This window comes from Numida meleagris, chromosome 12 (genome assembly GCF_002078875.1).
Source record: "Numida meleagris isolate 19003 breed g44 Domestic line chromosome 12, NumMel1.0, whole genome shotgun sequence".
In the NCBI taxonomy this organism is placed as follows: domain Eukaryota; kingdom Metazoa; phylum Chordata; class Aves; order Galliformes; family Numididae; genus Numida; species Numida meleagris.
Genome location: NC_034420.1, coordinates 2,385,609 through 2,404,260, shown reverse-complemented (window position 1 = coordinate 2,404,260; position 18,652 = coordinate 2,385,609). Strand labels below are relative to the sequence as shown.

The 18,652-nt window shown below is 44.6% G+C and overlaps 1 long non-coding RNA gene across 27 annotated transcripts in view; it reads right to left on the bottom strand.

Annotated features, from left to right (window-relative positions):
• The window catches only part of LOC110405223, a 159,239-nt gene that overhangs the window by 34,875 nt on the left and 105,712 nt on the right, over positions 1 to 18,652 (bottom strand). For 24 of the 27 annotated variants that reach the window (XR_002442735.1, XR_002442734.1, XR_002442731.1 and 21 more), the window contains one exon: positions 1,748 to 1,955. The exons of 1 other annotated variant lie outside the window; for it this stretch is intronic. This is a non-coding gene — a long non-coding RNA (uncharacterized LOC110405223). Of the gene's footprint in view, positions 1 to 1,747; positions 10,563 to 18,652 lie in introns of all 27 variants that reach the window. 2 more of the 27 variants (XR_002442743.1, XR_002442733.1) reach the window with 2 other exon arrangements.

Below are 18,652 nucleotides of genomic sequence, written 5' to 3'. Positions count from 1 at the left end.
GTTCCAGAAATGTTTAATCAGATATTTAGAATTTCCAGTATTAACCAGAAGTGCTGCCAGTGGAAAGTTGGACTCCTAGCAACAAGACTTTTGTCTTATTAAGGCAGGTTTGCTTGTTGTTAAAAGGTGTTATTTCTCAGAATTGTATTATGGACGGGATGGAGAAGTGACAGCTCGTGGCAGTTGTGTATTTTGTGAGTAGCCAGCAGTTATGAACAAATCCCAAGACATGCAGTTTGTTTTTACTTAACATCAGAAGAGTGCAGAGATAAGATTCTAAAAGCCAATTATGGGACTGCCGCACACTGGTCCCTCTGAGGCTGGGCATTACTGATGTGCCTCTCCTACAGCCTTCTGAAAATCCCAGTTTAAATGTTAGTATTTAAAATGCCCAGTGAAGCAACCGGGTTCAGTCTGATGGATTTGCTAAGAGCTACAAAGGGCTGGAAGCTTCCAGCTGCCCCGCTCTCACGTGGCTGTGAAGCAAGGCCAGCTCACCCTAGGAACTGCTTAAGCCCTCGTAGGATCAGGTGTTCAGACAGCTGATGAATATTGCAATATGGGTCTGATTTGTACAGTAGAAGAGGAAGAACCCAAATGAAACCTTCACTGCATTGACATTCATTGATAAACTCCTGTGCCTTCAACAGGACCAAAGTTTTGTGTAAATACTTGTGCTTTTAACAGCCTCACAGGCTGCCTGAGTTCACTTCGTGCTGTTGACATGGACTCAAGGTTTTGTTACTTAGCCTGCCAGGTTCACTTCTTCCTCCTCAGTCAATACTTTAAGTCACTGTATATTCCTTGCAAATTAAGGGAAAACTCTTTCTGGATATTTCTAAGAATCCCATCATCTTTTTAAGGGGGCCTGAACTGTTTTGGCAGTGCAGCTTTCCATATGTATGTTGAGAAGTCTCAGAGCAATAAATCGAGGGTGAATACACGGTAGGCAGGCACTTACTACCTAAGCTCAGGCAACATACCTGCTCTCTCTCTCACTGTACTGTAATCAGACAGTATTACTGCCAATGAAGATTTACTGACATGAAACAGATCGTGACTGGGGGATGAGCCACAAAGCCAGAAGGATGCTGGAAAAGCAGAAGGGCACAGCGTGCTCTCGCGCAGACAAGCCAAGGTGTCCCTGCCAGAGGCTGAGACAACTTCCTAGACTTCTGCAGTATTACGAAGGCCTGAAACTCATTTACTGGTTAACTGATTTCATTGTTTGCTTGGAGAACCGAGGCTATCATGTGAACTAATCACTGCTGCATTTGGTGCCGTGACTTTTTAAATGGGATACGCAAACATGCTGCAGCTACAGTGTGTACATACATGCAATGCAGACAAGAGGTGAGCAGCTGAACTTACAGCTGAGCACCAACACTAACTGCATTACAGTTCCCTGGTGCTTTCTCGGGCCTCTCCTTATTGCCAATAGAGGAGGTGGGCTTGGTGGCCAGCACACTCTGACCAACAGAGCAGCTTTTTGCATACACAAAGAATTTGTCGTAGCAATCATAACCATGTAGAAATGTTTTGCAGACTCCTCTGTTCCCCAGCCTTCCCATAAATACATTTTCTCTGTTGAGCATTTTACATTGGACACCTCTGCCCTGGCTTGAGCGTCCCTAGGGTAAAGAGCTGGGGTCCACCTGCCCTCAGACTGCAGCGTGAATATGCTCCACTAGGTACACTGCTATTTTACAAGCTGCTCTATCTTCACGCTACATTGCGATGTGCTCACCTTGGGTCATGCATCTGCCAGTACTCCCTGGAGCAGCCGTGCTGGAAGGCGTTGCGATGACCCAGCACCTACGCAGTGCAGCTCCAGGTGTCCGGGTCTAGCAGCACCAGCCCATGCTACGCCAGCGCTGGCATGAGATTCAGGGCTGCATCCAGCATAGGAAGTTTCGTCATGAACAGGAACTCATTAAAGCCTTTCCACGTGGAAACTTCATAAAATACAAGATTGAGGGAGGTTTGGTTAGTTAACGATGGATTTGACCCAAGACTCAGATTATCTGGATGAAGGAAAAAAAGCATTACAAAACATTTCTGCACTTTTACTTACTACAGCTTCCTTTGCCAAGGGCCAAGAATCTCATTAGGGGTTAGATAGGAGTAACTGGCTTACTATACCTGTAAATTATTCATTGATCAAGTGCTGTGAGTGCTGTGCTTGCTGCACCTAGCCCACTTACACAGAAAGGTGCCTGTAACTCGGTGTTTGGCTGCAAAGACTGTGCAGGAAAGTACAGAGCTTGTTTGCTGATTTATTTCTCAGCTAAACCCTCAGGTCTCCAGGGTCCCAAATTATGGACATGAAAAGCTGTGTGATAAAAGGCCTCAGAGACAGGGACAGGATGCCTGCTTGGTATCTGGTGGGGCAGTATTCCCTCCTGTCTTTCTTAAGAAAAGAGGAAGGTTTGGTCAATATATAACAAAGCACATTTGAAAGAGATTTGGCCTCTTGAAAGCTAACGTGGCTGCTCATCTGGGCAAGAGCCCTGGGATAGGCTTTCAGTTTGCTCAAGGTCCTTTCGTATTTACCATTCACTTCTGGACATCCCCAGACACCAGATCGAAGAAAAGAGCTCTTCAGTGCGGGGCTGCAGTGACAAACAGCCTTCAAGAGGTGACATATGGCCCTGAAGCAGAGGAGGCACTCACTCCCCAGAGGTGGAAGATCTGCAGCTTTTGCAAAACGACATGGGCACATACGTAGAAATTAAGACTTTGTTTTTTTTAAAATAATTTAGTTAAAGGAAGGAAAAATATTCTTGCAGTAACCTGTTCATAGGCACTGGCTAATTTAGCATTAAATCACATACTCTCCCTGGCACTGGCACAGAGGAAGGTATTTCCTGAACAGCTCGTTTCAAGTTTCATTCATAGGTACTGTCTAAAATTAGATCCGCCACTTTCATTCAGGTCCAACTCCTTTGCCTAGTGTAACATTTTTTAGAAACAGAAACTCACTGAAATGTGCTCCATCATCTGCACTGCTCCCCAGGGCCTGCTCAGCGTAGTGCTGCAAGTGGCACCAAGCGGAGCATCAGAGCTCAGCTGGCAGCGGCGGCTCATAAACCTGGGGCTCAACACAGAGCACCTGCTTTTATGGGTGACTGCAAACTCAAAAAAGAAACAAACGCTCCCTTTTACTCCGTGCAAAGCACATCCTGTGCTGCAGATATAAACACACGCTCAGAGGCCACAGTCTTGATGGCAGAGCCCTGAAACGTGGCCAGACGATGCTTCTGCCCTGACAACAGGGAGCTGCAGGCCCCAGGAAGCCTTGAACTACACGTCCCACAATGCCTTACCACATGGATAGGGAGTTGAAGCAAACAGTCGGTTTCTACACCCCACTTGGTGTCTCTCCACCTGCTGCAGCATGGAAAAGGAGAGGACCTGAGTCCTTCGGAGGGATTTAAGCCCTCAAGCTTCTTTGTTGCCAGAGCCTTAATTGCTCCTGCCATCAGCACCCCAACATGGATTTGGGACAGCACAACCCAGCCACCAAAGGCAGGTGACAAAGCAGTGAGAAGCACGCTAGAGTTACAATAGTAATACCACTAATAAGAAAAACAATATCCAGCAGTTCAAACTCTTTTCTGTGCACAAACAACCGCCTGCCAGTGGCACTTGTACCCTGATGCACTGCAGCCTGCAGCCATGCAGCGGCCCAGGCACAGCTGAAACCCCAACGACTGCAGTGAGCACGAGGCCTCTGCTGCATCCTCAGCATAAATTTCTGGCAAGAGAACAGCAAACAGATGCTTTTTGGCAAAATCCATGAGACAGAGAGAGCTGCCTATTTTTAGCACTTGTTAATTGTTTTAAAATCCATCTGGCAATGGCTGCTAAATAATTTAGTGTTTTGACCTGTGTGTCTGAAGCAATATGTAACACAATCCCCTGCAGCAGGCGACTCGTGGGGGTATGCGGGACGCAAACATTTCGGTGGGCTGAGCTGAGGCCTGGTGGCCCTGCAGCCTCTCCTGGTCACTGCTGAGGGATGAGAGCGGTGCAGCCGGGTGGTGGGGTCACAGAATTGCAGAATTGTAGGGTTGGAAGGGACCTCTCGAGATCCCACAGTCCAACCCCCTGCTAAAGCAGTTCCCTACAGCAGGTTGCACAGGAAAGCATCCCGGCAGGTCTGGAAAATTCCCAGAGAAGGAGATTCCAACAGCTCTTGGGGCAGCCTGTTCCAACGCTCCGCCACCCTCACAGGAAAGAAGTTCTTCCTCATATTTGTATGGAACGTCCAGTGTTGCACTTCATGCCCATTACCTCTGCTCCTGTTGCTGGGCACCACCAAAAAGAGCCTGGTCCCATCCATTTGACTCCCGCCTTTCAGATATTTATAAACAGGGATGGGATCTCCTCTCAACCTTCTCTTCTCCAGACTGAACAGCCCCAGGGCTCTCAGCCTTTCCTCATACGGGAGATGCTCCAGGCCCCGATCCTCTTGGTGGCCCTCCGCTGGGCTCTCTCTAGAAGATCTGTCTTTTTTGAACTGAGGAGCCCAGAACCAGACACAGTATTCCAAAGCATGTGAGGAGAGAGGCTCCTGCTGCGTGTTCCTGTATGCCATGGGCAGGCACCTCTCCAGGGATGGAGCGCTTGCCTGCGGTATGCTTGCTTCACAGATACAAGAAGGAGCCAGTACTGTTAGCACAGTGCAGAAGCTTAGATTTTAAGTCAAAGTCAGTTGAAGTTTTGACCCTGATATTAGGTCAAAGCACTTAGTATCCAACCCAAAGCATGCCCGACTGGGAAGTCAGGGGAAGCTGTGGAGCACACACAGTTGGGATGTAAAGCACCACTTCTTTATGCACTCCACATGGCCCAGAGTATGGATTTGGGAAGGTGCCCCCTGCAGCACAGCTCGCCCTCAGAGCCACACAGCGAGGCCCACCAGGGCTCCTGCCATGGCTTTGTCCGGGTATTCACACACCAATTGGACACAGTCAAGTTTTGGAGAATGTGTTTCTCTTGCATTTAACTTCAACTCTGAAAAGCCTTCGCCTCCCTCCTCCCTTCTTCCTGGAGGCCCATGAATCACCGAGCCGCCAGACGAATGACTCACCCGGGCAGCTTTTGGTCAAGCGTGCCAGTCTGAGAGGCTCTTCTGGGATCAAATGGGAGCGGGGCTGGCTTTGTTGGTGACTGGCCATGTGTTGAGTAGTGCAAACCCCTCGCCGGGGTCATCCCCACTCTCTTTGTGAGCAGTCTCTGTAAGGTTGTAATTGCTCTTTTGTTGGGAAAATTTGTGAACGTATTAAGAGAGGCAGGCCGGTGGGTTCTGAGGACGGAGAGCTTCAGAGGGCTGTGCAGGGAGGTGGCGGCAGCCGGGGAATTGTTCTCTGGAGTCTCAGTTCATTGAGCTTGAACTTCCAAGCAAACCCGGCCCATCCTTGTGTCTGTGAACTGGCCGGCAAGCCTCAGCTCACAGAGCCCTGAGAATCCCACCAGCAGCCACTGAGCGCCCCAAGCCGGGAACGCATGTCCCCTCTGCATAGAAATTAGGGGCTCCCCGCTGCTAATCAGCTTTATGAGTGCCACAAGTCCCACACGTTTTATTAATTGGAAATATGGTATGCTAAGAAACAGTTGCCTCTATTTATTCCTGAGTAGGAAACTTGAAATCTGTCACTCACTTGTCAAAATCTTCCTTCAAAAATTAAAAATAGCTGAGGCTCCAGCCCTCCCATGTTAAAATGCATAGCAGAATCCTTCCCTTGCATTCAAAGTGAGTTTGATCTCCCTGGGGACCACATACTCCATTATTACAGCACTAGGCATGGGCTGTGCTCCCCTGGAAGCCATTCTTCCCCTCTCCCACCTCCCTGCCCCTGCCCACATGGACATCCCACCCGATCGAGCCGGCTCTTTGCCCTCAGGGCCCAAAGGAGCAGGAGGCCTTGGTTGGCAGCTGGACAGACTCTAGAATGGATGAGTGGATAGTAGCCACTTGCTTTTTGCAGGAGGAGAGCAATACGAAGGGGGATCGGGGACATGGGAAGAGGTGAAGATCTTCAGTTAGATCACCGGGTGAGATCTGTGGCCTAACACTACATGCTGCCTTTCCCAAAACGTCACCTACAGCCGAACATCCAAAAGCTGCTGTTCTCAAATGACTTAGGATATCTGAAATTGCGGCCCTTCTGGCACTTGGTCCCTGATCGAAGGACACTGGTTGACATCCAGCCCTGGGATACCACCGCTGGAGTCCAGCTCTGCAGGGAACAGCTCAGCTCTTGCCTGACTCCTCCAAGCTTCTCCTTGTCCAGCACTCTCACAGAAACACGAGAAGCATGGCTGTTTTAGCAGTACCAAGGCAGCTCAACCAAGCGTCACTTGAAATACTGAATTTGCTTAGGCTGAAAAACAAGGAGAGGTTTATTCTAGCAAGGGCAAAGATTCTGGGTTGAAAACTTGAAAATACTCCTACAAAAACAGAGTTTAACTAAATAACACTGAATGACTGCACTGACCTTCTTTGCCAGCTCTCGTGATATTTTAGACACCACTCAGCTACAGGACCCAAGGCTTCTCTTGACATCCTGAACTTGGCTGATGAGGTCTAGCCTTCAGACACCTTCCCCTGCCCATCTTTTCTCCTCACTGACCCTCTCCCTCCAACACAGAGCTTTTCTGAGCAACTCCTCGTGCCCTTTGTTCAACACCACTCTCTCCTTTCCTCTTTTTGCACTTCTCTTGACTCTTGCTGCCATTCCTGGGCTTTCCCCTCCTCCCCTCTGAGGGCTGCCCTGAGTTTCTGTTTCTTAACACATTCCTTCCAGTCTAAGTGGTCTTTTTCACTGCAACACTTTAAAGACTTCATAAATCATATGTCCTAACAAACAATCACTCAGTATACATCTTATCTAACCTGCAATCTAACCTGCAATCTCTAATTTGTCTTTAGCACATCCCAAAGACTCATCTAGACAAGAGATCTGATACCCAGGAGCGCTTAGTCTTCATCCTCTTGCTCTTTGTCCCTCCCTGCCACCTTTTGTTAGCTGTACAATCTTGGGCCATCACCTAGCCCCAGAATAACTTGGAATGAGTTTTTCAAAGCTGCTCATACGCTGATTAATGGTGTTCCTGTCTGCTCCAAAAATGAAGAGTGGTGATCCTGTGTTTCCCACAACCAAGTCTGCTCTTTTCCTTACCACTCTTGATGTATTCTCTACACGACACACAATCATTCCACTGCAATATATCACACTGGTCATCAGTACAGAATATACAAAGAGTGTAACTGCCTACCATACTTTCTATATTGACTGAAATATCCAAGTCTTTAGGTTTTAAAAGAATCGGGACGAAGGTAACAAAAGTCTGGCTACCTAATCCTGCTGTATCAGAGTGCAAAAATGTAACAGGTATTCTGGCTTCCAATTACTGAAAATAAATCCAGGAGCAGATAAGGCATATAGGAACCTGTAGCTGTGGTGAGCATGCTCCTATCTAGAAATGATAATTGTACTTTTATCGGTTTCTTAATTTGCTTCTTTTCACAGATGTATTTTCTGCATTTTCATCATTTATTTAAGATGACTTTATTTAGTCTGGGAGATGCTGCAAGTGCAAGATCTAATGTTCCAGGAAAGAAGTGGCCGAATGCCTTTTCAGTAACATCCAAGTGGCACTGGAGTCATAAAAATCCCCTCCCCTTCTGATCATCCCAGAGCATCTGCTGAGGTGGGTGTCCTGCCTGCCTGCCTCTAACCAGGCAAATGGGAGCTCATTTTCAGTCCATCCATTTGTCCACCTAATGCTGCTGTTGAATACTGTGATGCTGTCTAAACTCTGCAAAGTTCATACCAACAGTGGAGTGCTGAAGGGACTCATGAACAACACAATGAAATACTGAAAAATCTGACCAAAACAAAATGTCTGGACATCGTTCACTGCTCAGGATGAAGTAAAGCATGAAGTACAGTTGGGATAATAACATTAAAGTACATAACCACATGATACCATGCATCTTTTAGCACTTGTTTTCTGACAACATTTAAGTGAGTGAGTTTTACTTGCAAAAATACTTGTACAAATCTACTTCAAAATCATACACAGGAGTATTCACAGAAAATGGATTTTAAATCACATACACACATTCATCCCGTAAGTAGGAGTGTACTTCTCTACCCAAGCCAAGGAAAGGACATCTTCCAACTAACGTGGTCAATCATCGCCAAACAACAGAATAAAATTATTAATGAACAATCCACCCGGATTAATTCCAGAACATGTCTGCCAAATAGTTCACGGAAATCAAAAGATATCTGTAGACATTTTGTGAGAGGGAAAAAGGGACCACATTCTCTAAATAGACTAATCCTGCACATGACCCACTGTCTTCTGTGAACTGGTGGTGCATCCCTGTGTTACACATCCGTTCAAAGAAGTTAAAGGCTTGGTCCCTGCTTCAGTAATCTCCCAGCTCACACTTTCTCACCATCCTCCAGCAGCTGGTGAAAGTGGAAGGTGCCTCAAAGAGCATCACAGAATGTTTTCCTGAGCCAGAATCTAACCTGTGAGCCTTAGAAATTAAAACAAGCAGAAGAGAGTTGGTTGGTTTTTTTGCCTTTCCCCCCCCCCCCCCCCCAAAATGGTTTCTGCTATTTCTCTGTGAACATTGGAAGAACGAAGAGGCCCATGTCCTGGCACACATCCCATGCCATCAACTGCTTCTGCCTACTGCTGCTTACCATCCACGCTTGCTTCTTCCTCACCCACTTGTTCAAATAAACATTTTAAATGCAAAGACTGGCCGCCAAGAAAACAGAAGAAAGACTCAAAAGATCTGTGAGGACTGTCAGTACATTGCTTGCCTTTCTCATAATAAAATACAAAATACGCTCAAAACCTCACGAAACTCTCTACTCGTGCCCCCACTGCACCTGACATCTATACTCCTCCCAATCACTCCCCAGGTGCAATACAGAAAATAATTAATGTTTACATCTTACAGCTGCATTGAGGTACGCCTGTACAAAAACTTGGAACTAAGTGCTCAAGCGCTTGCTTCGCTGCCTCCTTACATCACATTCGTGTGCAGAGTACAAGAAGCAGACAAATGCTGTCATGGCCTGATTCACCTATGGAACGGCTCTGTGCTGAATGTGACACAGCAGCTTGCCTGTGTAATGACCTGCACACTGCCAGGTATCCAGCACAGCTCCATGCCATCTGCTTTCTCCTCTCACCCACTGCAGAGGCCGCTCAGGACTCCCCTAGAAGATCACAGATTCACTGTACTTTATCATTTTCTCAAGGCTTTGTCTTTAGAGATTCAGGAATGATCCAGAAAAGTCTCCCTTGAATCCATTTCCATTACTGTTGCTGAAACAACACTACAAGATTTTCACCTTGAACTACACTCCCTAAGCTCACTTTTCTACAGAAGAGCATCTTTGTCATTTTTTTTTTCTATTTACTGTGAAACTCTGGGTCAAAGGAGGTTTGACAGCTCTGAGATTAAAGGTTTATGAAGACAGAGCTCTGCACACAAGCCAAATAAAACTTGTTTTTAAGTAAGAAATACTACTTAAACCAGGGAAACATTTTTTAGCACTGCCTGCCTCCTGGCTAGTGATTAACTGCTATTTTTCAATGCATTTAGCTGTTTCATCGCTATTTACACACAAAAAACAATGGCAATAATGAAATACAAGAGTTGTATGAATATATTACGTGAATGTCATATTGACCTTTTGCTTGGGAAAATAAGATAACCCGAGCTTCAACTGAGAGTAAAAGAAAATCATATTTCTCAGTGTCTAACAGCATCTCTGGCTTGAAGCATCTGCCATCGTTTACTCAGAAATATTTCGGGATGCTCACTGACAGGAGTTGCACATTCCTGCTATCTTCCTTCTGTCAAAATCCCTAGAAATGTCAGTAACGCAAAATGACAAAGATATGCCCTCTTTTCCCAAGGATCACAGTGCAATTCTATCTCTAACACCTTTCCTGGGCTCAAATTTGGCAGCAAAGATTTCAGCCTCTGATGACTGATCCACGTGGCTGTGAGCAGGGAAGATTACACAAGCACCAAATGACCTCATGCTCACGGACCCAAATTTTAGCCACTTTCCAAAAGAATCTTCATTGTTTCACCCTCAGGCAACAACCTGAATGATACTCAGCATCTACAGCTTCTATTGAACACACAATGGAGCTCCTAATTCTGGATCAAGGGGATCTTCCTTGTTTTTAATCCAAATCGGGTATTGCTAGCTGGACAAAATAGTTTGCTTCACCTTCAGTTTGCAGCTCTTTCGCACCACAGCTTTCCTACCTGAGTGCTGTTATTGTACTCAAAGCAGGAGTACTTGCAACAAAACATCACCATTCATATGCCCTAATGTACAAATTCAAAACTGATCATCTCTTCATCTTCTAACGGGAAAATAAAGAAGGGAAAAAAACTACTTATCCTTGAATGTCAAGTGGATCGAGTCTCTCTTTTATTTTAATGCTGCGCTCAGAGTTGGCAAAGCATCTCAGTAGCTTTGGACATGAAAGTGAAGCAGGATGTTCTGGGGGAAGAGAAGACAGAAAATATTTAGCAATTGTCAACTGATCTCCTTATTGCAACTGCTAACTGATGCACTGCAATTGTTAACTGAGAGGAGAAACAGACTTATCTCCATGAAAGAAAGCACTATTGCTGATTGGGAACTTAATCTCCTTAAGAAGTTGCTTCCTCCAGGATATATTAATAAGCATTTAGGTCACATATGAGCTTGACTGCTTATTCTTATTGAGTCAAAGAGATGAAAATAAGCAAAATAATTGTTGCCGGTGTACATCGTTTTTTTTCTGTCACCAAAAATGTAACTGCATCCAGATTGTGCTCAAAATCTCTCATGAAACAAACCTCACCATCTAACTGATGCTCATGAAAGCCATTTCTAACAAATAAACTTTCAAGTCCTTGGTCAAATCCTAGCTAAATCTTCATCTGACTGTGGGACATGGTTACAACATTACCATTAAATCACCTTCCAGTCTCAATATACAAAGTGCAAAATTTAGACTGGGGGGGAGTTATGTCTTGGATTTTGGTGCGGTCTGTTTTTTTTTGTGTGTGTGTGTGTTGGTTTTTTTTGTTAGCCTTCACAATATCTCTTCACAATGTGTGTAATCTTAAGGAAAGGAAAAACCCAATGGCATGTCAGCGACAAATCGTTTGACTGCACACTGCTTAGCAAGTGCATTCTGCTGAACAACTCTTGCTCTGTGTTGCTTTATTCTCAAGTAGGCTGTGAAGATCCAAGAAAAAGAAAGCCTTTCATGTGAGAAAGCATCACTGCCTGACAGAAGGAAGGATTTTTTCTCTCTCCATAGTATTTCCAGGCACTTTATCTTATGATATGTCAACTCCAGAAACTAGATAATCTCCACACACTGAAGTCAGAGGTGAGTTCTGTGAAGGTCTGGATTTGAAATGCCAGACCCTTCTGTGCCACTTCCACAAGCTGTCAAAAGCTCTTTCAGATCACTCAAAAATCGAGTTATATGGTCAACGTGAAATGCATACTAGCAGGGAAAAGCAGAAAAAGATGACTCCCAGAAAGCAGCAAACCATTTTTAGGGGAGAAAGATGGCTACTGACACCTCTGAACTCTCTCTGTTCTGCTCCTAGAGAGTCTTGCTGTAACAAAGCCAGTAACTGAGGACCCGACTTGACGTACTGCTAAGGGAAATAAATTGTAAATAGTGGCAACCAACTGGGACACCGGACTGGTGAAGCTGTGCTACAAACATTACAAAGAGCTTAAAGTAAGAGACTCCTTGAATGGTTGTCAAGGGTTGGAATAGGAAGCATCATTTTTTTCTATTACCCACTGAGAAGAAATTAAGAGGCTGGATGAAAAACCACAGCAGATAGGAACAGCCATTCTGGCTCAGGACTGAAGGTCAGCCCAGCCCACACTCCTATTTCAGGAGCTGCAGACAGCAGGCATGGACAGGAAAGCACAAGAAAGGGGATACACGTAACACAGTAATTTCCTAGTATGCAATCCCTTACCAATGCCTCATACTGAAACAAAATGGCTTGCTGCTGAGGGGCCAGCTGTGCAATCTGATGTCATCTTACAGCATGCTCACTTTTGGGAAGGGAGGGTGAATTCCCTTTTCTGTTTTGAGAGCCCGTGTTCTGCAGTTACTGAAAGGTCTGCCCTCTCCCTGTTTCTTAGCAAACACACACACACACTCCCTGCTTCCACAATTAAAGAAACCGAAATACCTAACCTAGTAGCAGCCACCACTTTACTATAAAATAACAAAGGATGTAGGCAAAGTGTTCAGACTTATTTTTGACCTCTTCTCACACATTACAAACCCACCCACCTAAATCCGAAGGTATATTAAAAGTGCCAGGCTACAAATACTGGAGCTTTGGGTATTTCATCAAGGTACATGTACTTGGTTTCATTTAAAGCTCCCTTCACTTGCAAAACAGGGTGAGATCCTAGATAAAACCTTCAATCAGTGCAAAGTCCTGGCCGGATCAGCACATGTAAGAAGCCCACTGGACATCATCTGCCAAACAGTCACAATTCACAAGACATTAAGGGAATGGAAAATTTCCTTGTCTTTTTTGTCCTTATCAAAGCCCAGCAAGCCAGGAGGCAGAGGTGTGTTCTGGCTAGTGACACCAGTCCTGCTGGCAGTCACGGAGCTCAGCAAGTCCCCTGCAGAAGCGTATTGAACCAGCATGCCCTAAGATAGGCTGAATCACCTCCTGGAGGAGCCAGCTCTGGAGGGAAGCCAAGCAACTAGTTCAGACCAGTTTCTTAGCTCTCAGACTGTTGAAGTTAGGGGAGGTGAATCCCACCCTCTTTATCTTTCCCCACCGAAAACTGGAAATGGATACAAACAAAACATGCTCCAGGAGGGAAGGGTATGAGTGAAGAGCTGGCGAGGAAGGCACAACACCTGGGCTTTGTTTCTGGCTCTGCCGCAGCCTCCTTTCAGCACGCTGTGCTCTGCTGGTGCCTAAGCATTATGTAAGTGAAATAAAGAGAATCATCTTGTCTGTTTGGATTACAAGGCCTTCTCTGTAACAATATGTACTACATCTTGGAAGTGTTGAGTCTTTCTGCCAAAGAAAAACCCAAACCTTTCATAATTGTGGCAATCTCAAGGATGGAACTGATAAGGAACAAAAGGAGTGTGAAGAAAAATGACAGCCAAGGTTTTGTCCCGAATCAGCAGTTCACAAACAGTTGACAAAAAGGAAAGAAACAAATCCAGTAACTCTTCTGCCTTCCTCCCATATATGCTTTGCACAGCTTAACATTTGCAAGCTATTTGCTAACACTCACGGGCTTCTTTAAAGTCCACAACCTCATTTGTAACCAGTAATTTGTTTTTAGTTAAGATCTCTGTTGTCTTGGGCATCTCTATGCAGGTTTTTAAAAGAAATTATGAGCAAAAAAAAGCACCCCAAAACAACAGAAGAGCACATGTGAGAAGGGTATGACTGAGACACGTGACAGTGGAGGAGACCATCAGCAGACCCAGGGATGCACCACGTGCCTGCTGCTCAAGTGCTTCCACCAGGTAAGCATGACTCAAAAGGTCCTGTGAAACCAGAGATTTTTTCTTGTAAAAACTCTTGTGATGGGCAAATGGTTTAAATTAAAGAGTGAGCCAATCCAAATTTCTCTTTGAGAAAAAGGAAAGAGATGAAACCCAGCTATCTGAGAGCAGCGTTTGGGATTACTGGACCCAAAACAAAGCACTTGCAGGTGCCTGAGTGAGGGCTATTATGCACTATGTGCTGACTTATCATACCACATGAATTACAGGGATGTGGCTCAGACACTTCTCGAGCCATCTCAAGTTTAACTGGGCTGGGCCCATCCCTTTTATCTTCTACACAAACTCTAGCTCGGGGTTTCAGACATGACTTACACCCTGTGGAAAAAAGAACGGATCCTGTCTGTTCCATTCAAGCTTGCTCATAACCGTAATTTTAGTCAACCGGATGCCTCTGGCTATGCTGGGATGGAGCCTGGTTCTGGAAACAGGTGGGGGAAGGAAGGAGTATGATTAAAAGAAAGGACTGGAAATATGGAAAGAGAGGAGGCTTCAAGGCAGAAGTTCAGCCTCCATGAATCATGGCACAGAGAAAGACAGGGAGGACACACACATTCCCTAAAAAGAAACCTGATGTGGTAGGTAACCTAAGATTTACGTACCCTACTCATATTTTGTCCTCTTATTCGGATCAGTGTTTCCCAAACAAATCTTCCCTGTTCGGAAAACACATGCCCTATTAGCACAGCAGCCAAATGGGTGGTGGTGGTGGCAGCGTGGCTCCTCTCCAAAATGACCAGGAGAACCAGAGGTTCTTGTATTGCCTTAGCTGGTCAAATCAGCCACTTGATAATGACACACACAGATGTTCTAACTCTATGTTTCTGACACAGCCTGGGCTGTGTCAGCACTCAAGGCCGGGCTGTTGGCTTGTTGTTATTCCCCCCACATCTAAGGTTGTCCGTCTCCTGTTGTTTCACTTCAGGCTCTTTGACCATAACGACTCAGCTCAGATTCTGGTACTGCAGAAATGAGAACAGCATTTTGATTTTGGAGTTTTATTCCATCTGAAGGGAAAAGAGGAAAAACAGTGAACGCCATTTCTGTCAGCAGCCTCACTTGACAGGAAAAGCAGTACACTAAAACACAACACACGTCGAGGAAATCCTGTTCTCTCCTGTCATTCTGCTGACTGCAACTACACTCACATTTAGTGGGGTAACCCACAGATAAGTCAACTTTCCACATTCCTCCTCTAGCTTTGGCCTACCCCCACATTTGTGTATAAACCCCCATGCTTTCCACATTTTGCTCGCCTTGATCTCTGTTCTGCTACCGAACTGATGTCTGATGACCTCTGGTTCCCCTCCACTGAGTCACCACCACATTCTCTGTACTGCTCAGAAACTGGGTGGGATATTGTTTAAGTTGGAACTAAATAACACAAACATTATGTATAGAGAAGTTGGGCTACATCCACTTCTGCATCTTTTTTCACAAGAGTTCAAATGGATTGGCAATAGCTAACTCACAGCTAGGAGGAATTCTCTCCCAGGTTCCCCATCCCACAAAGCAACAGTTACATGTCCAGCACCTAGAGCACAAAGGTTTATTGCTGCTCATCGCTGGAGATACAAGCTTTTGAGCTCGTACTTCCCAGGTTTGATCTTCAGTAAATCAGTCAAAAACCCAACCTGTGTGGGAGTTTGTACTGAATTCAAAGCATGGGGGCCTCAGACTTCTTTGGAATAAGCCAGTGGGAAGAAGCCAATGCTGGCATGAAAGTCACCATGGAGCCTGCTACTTAATGGATTACGTATTTGTTTTCTTTAGTCATTTTGTTAAACAGGAAAAAGAGGTCGGGTGCGATTTTGTTTTAGTCAGGGATACTCACTGTCCTCTTGTCATCAACCCCATTTTCCATGCCGTTGCTGTTTTAGAGCAGTGAAGGAGAATGGTTTGTAGACAGTGTATCTTCACTCACAAGCTGAGATCTCACTTTGGTGCTTTTCAAGGAAAATTAAGATCCAGGAACTACATCCCTGCTTTATTTGATGTATAGGCGTATTAGAGATGCGGGTTTCTATTTTGACCTGTTCCCAGCAAACCTGGAGCTGAAGCCAATGGCTATAGCAAAGGCTATGTCTTCCAGAGCTGATGTCTCTTCTGGTAACCTGGCAGTCCTGGGACATGTGCTGGGCCAGAGCCCACGCTGATGAACTGCCAATGGGACCGCAATGCCAGCTCGAGTGGATCCATGGTGCACCAGTGCTTAAAATCTGTTCCGCTTTCCTCCTCTGATGCTAATTAAGCTCTGCAGATTTTGAAAGCTGTTGCTACAAGTTTTGTGGAATTTCTTAAAGATAATAAGGAAGATGTGGGTGGAGATTGCCTTCTGCTTACACCAAGACTAAAACATTTTGAAATCAAGCTGGCACCCGTTAGCAAAGACTAAAATACGAGAAAGAGGAATTCCCTGAGTTAAAGCAGCTGAGAGCAGGAGCTGCAGGGTGAAATTTACCTTCACAGCGCATCTGCTTGGTTATGGAAAATTTGACTTTTAAGAAAGAAGGACTTTGGGGATTTCAGTTTCAAAGAGCAAAATGGACTTCCAGGCTGAAATCATCATTGTTGCACAGGCAGAATAATCTGATCTGCAATGCTGAGTTTATTTTCAGAATAAAAGGTTATTTTCCTGGTTCAATCATCATAAAACTGCTGAGAAAATCTTCTTTTCCTACAGAGTGCACCTTTCACAAAATCCTTGTGGCGAATCTAAATACTCTTGTTATCTCTGCAACTTCCTGATGCCTTCCTGAAGATTTCACCCACCATTTCTCCAGAAAATACTGTCTAGGTGGGGCAAAGCTCTTTTCTGTAGACTGGAATTTTAAAGCCTTCCCATCTTTTATCTTTTGAAAGACAAAGAAGACAAAAATTAAAAAAGTGAAGCTGGTAAATACTTCTCTGAACACTTCTAATGCTGCTGTCGAAGGTGGGTGTTGTGCATGTTTAGCAACAGGAAGAACAGACATGAAACTTAGCCTCAAAGAACAATTTCATACAGTGTGACCAATTGGAATGACAGAGTAATAGCAGGATGGATGCCTGGAGCTGCTCAGCCCCGTCTCCGGGATGGAAATGCTGGGAGCCGAGCGCGGTCACGCCAGGATGCACAAGGGCAGTTCCACCTCCTCGACAGGGTCTGTCCCTTCACACTACCTGCTAGAAATTCGTCACAATATTTAGACTGGATTCTAAAACACAATTGAAATTCCCACAAAATCCTGTATTAGCTAGAATAACACTCCCTGTGCCAGTCAAAAACTAATTATAGATTATAAATATGTATTATTCAAATCACCTAGCAGTGCTGTCTAAGTACAAATACAGAGGAGCTCTGTTAAGTAAAAACAAGATTAGATTCTGCTTTGGGAGGATCAATCTGTAACGAGTATCTTGAGGTTTTTTTTATCTCAATGTTTTTCCACTCATTATTTCATTCTCTTTGAATGAAACAAAGTTGACAAATTGGCCTGCTCCTGTCCAAACCACATGTTGCTTGACTTCATGGCACTTGTGGTTTTAGGGGATTCATTGTTTTGCAAAGAGAGTATATTTTGCCGGGAAGATCAGACTTCTGATGCAATCCCATGAAAGCCACAAACCACCTCCCTGTTCAAAACTTCAGGGTTGGGGTATTTTTCCTTTTTCTGCCGAATTCTTGGCAAATGTTTCAGATCACAGGCCATGACTAGAATCCTGAAGAAATCTGAAAAATTTGTTTGGCAAAACCTCTGCTTAATCTGCAGAACACTTTTTTCTGATCCTTTGCTACTGTGGAAAATGGCTTTCCTCTTAATTGATGTCCCCACCCCTCTCACCAGGGATACGTTTATGAGGAATGAAAATAGATGTGTGCCTGGAATATCTGAGGGCTCCAAGAATAATGCTTACCACCTGTATCAAGTACATTCCTCTTCAGATCATTTAAAAGTCAAAGAGGCTCCTAATTCCCATTCCAACATGCCAAGCTAAGATTAAAATTCAACAAGTTTTATGCTCCAGAAGTGCTGCTTGGAGCTGCCCAGCGGTCATCACCTTGATGCTCCCACTGACTGCTAAGGATGCCACACTTGGTACCCAAAGAATCAAAGTGGCCTTTGTGCAGGCAGTTGATGTTTGACAACCTTAGATCTCGAAATTGCTTAACATACTTCACAGCATCCCCGGTCTTTGGATGGCAGTTCAGTTCTGAATGTCAATCTCACATACAGAACATAGTTTTGCTTTTAATTGGTGCCTTTAATCAGCAGCCAGCAGTGTGCAGACACACAAAACCAGAGATTTTCTGCATCCCTAAGAAAAATGTGGCATTGTTCACATACATTTTTTGGGAAAGGCTGCAGATGCTGGATACTGCAGCCATCAAGGGAAATTTCTTTATGAATTTGGTAATTTCTTCTGCATAAACAAAGTGGTTATACTTCTATTCCTTTCTCGTGAATCTGGGATTACAGGAGCTCACTTCTCTCATAGGTTAGCAGGAATGAATCCTGTACTGTTTAAAAAATCAGTCACAAGCAATAGATAAGAAATAGCAAATGTCAGAGTGCACCCTTAATGAACAACTGCTAGCATGAAGTGCATTTGCATACACTTTCTTGATAAATGTCACTATAGCAGTAAAAATGAAAATCTGTTCACAAATGATTCACTACACGGAAACCATGAATGATAAATCTGCATTTAGAGCATTTCAAGAAATAACCTAACACTAAGTAAAATGGCCCAAAGATCCCTCTCCGCCAAAATCTTCAATTCTCAAACCCTACCTGATGTGTATTGTAATAAACAGCACTAAAACATGGGTAGATGAACAAAACCAGAATAACAGCATGTGAGAAAAATCTCCTTCCCAGCATGGCACTGTTCCAGAACTACATATGGAAATTAATATCCTAATTAATAAGGGTTCACGAAGCACAAAATATTAATGGCAGGCAGAGATAGCTGGAGTGCTTCTATGTCATGACACACTTGGGGCTCGCAAGTTGGCAAGGATGTGTCAGATTTA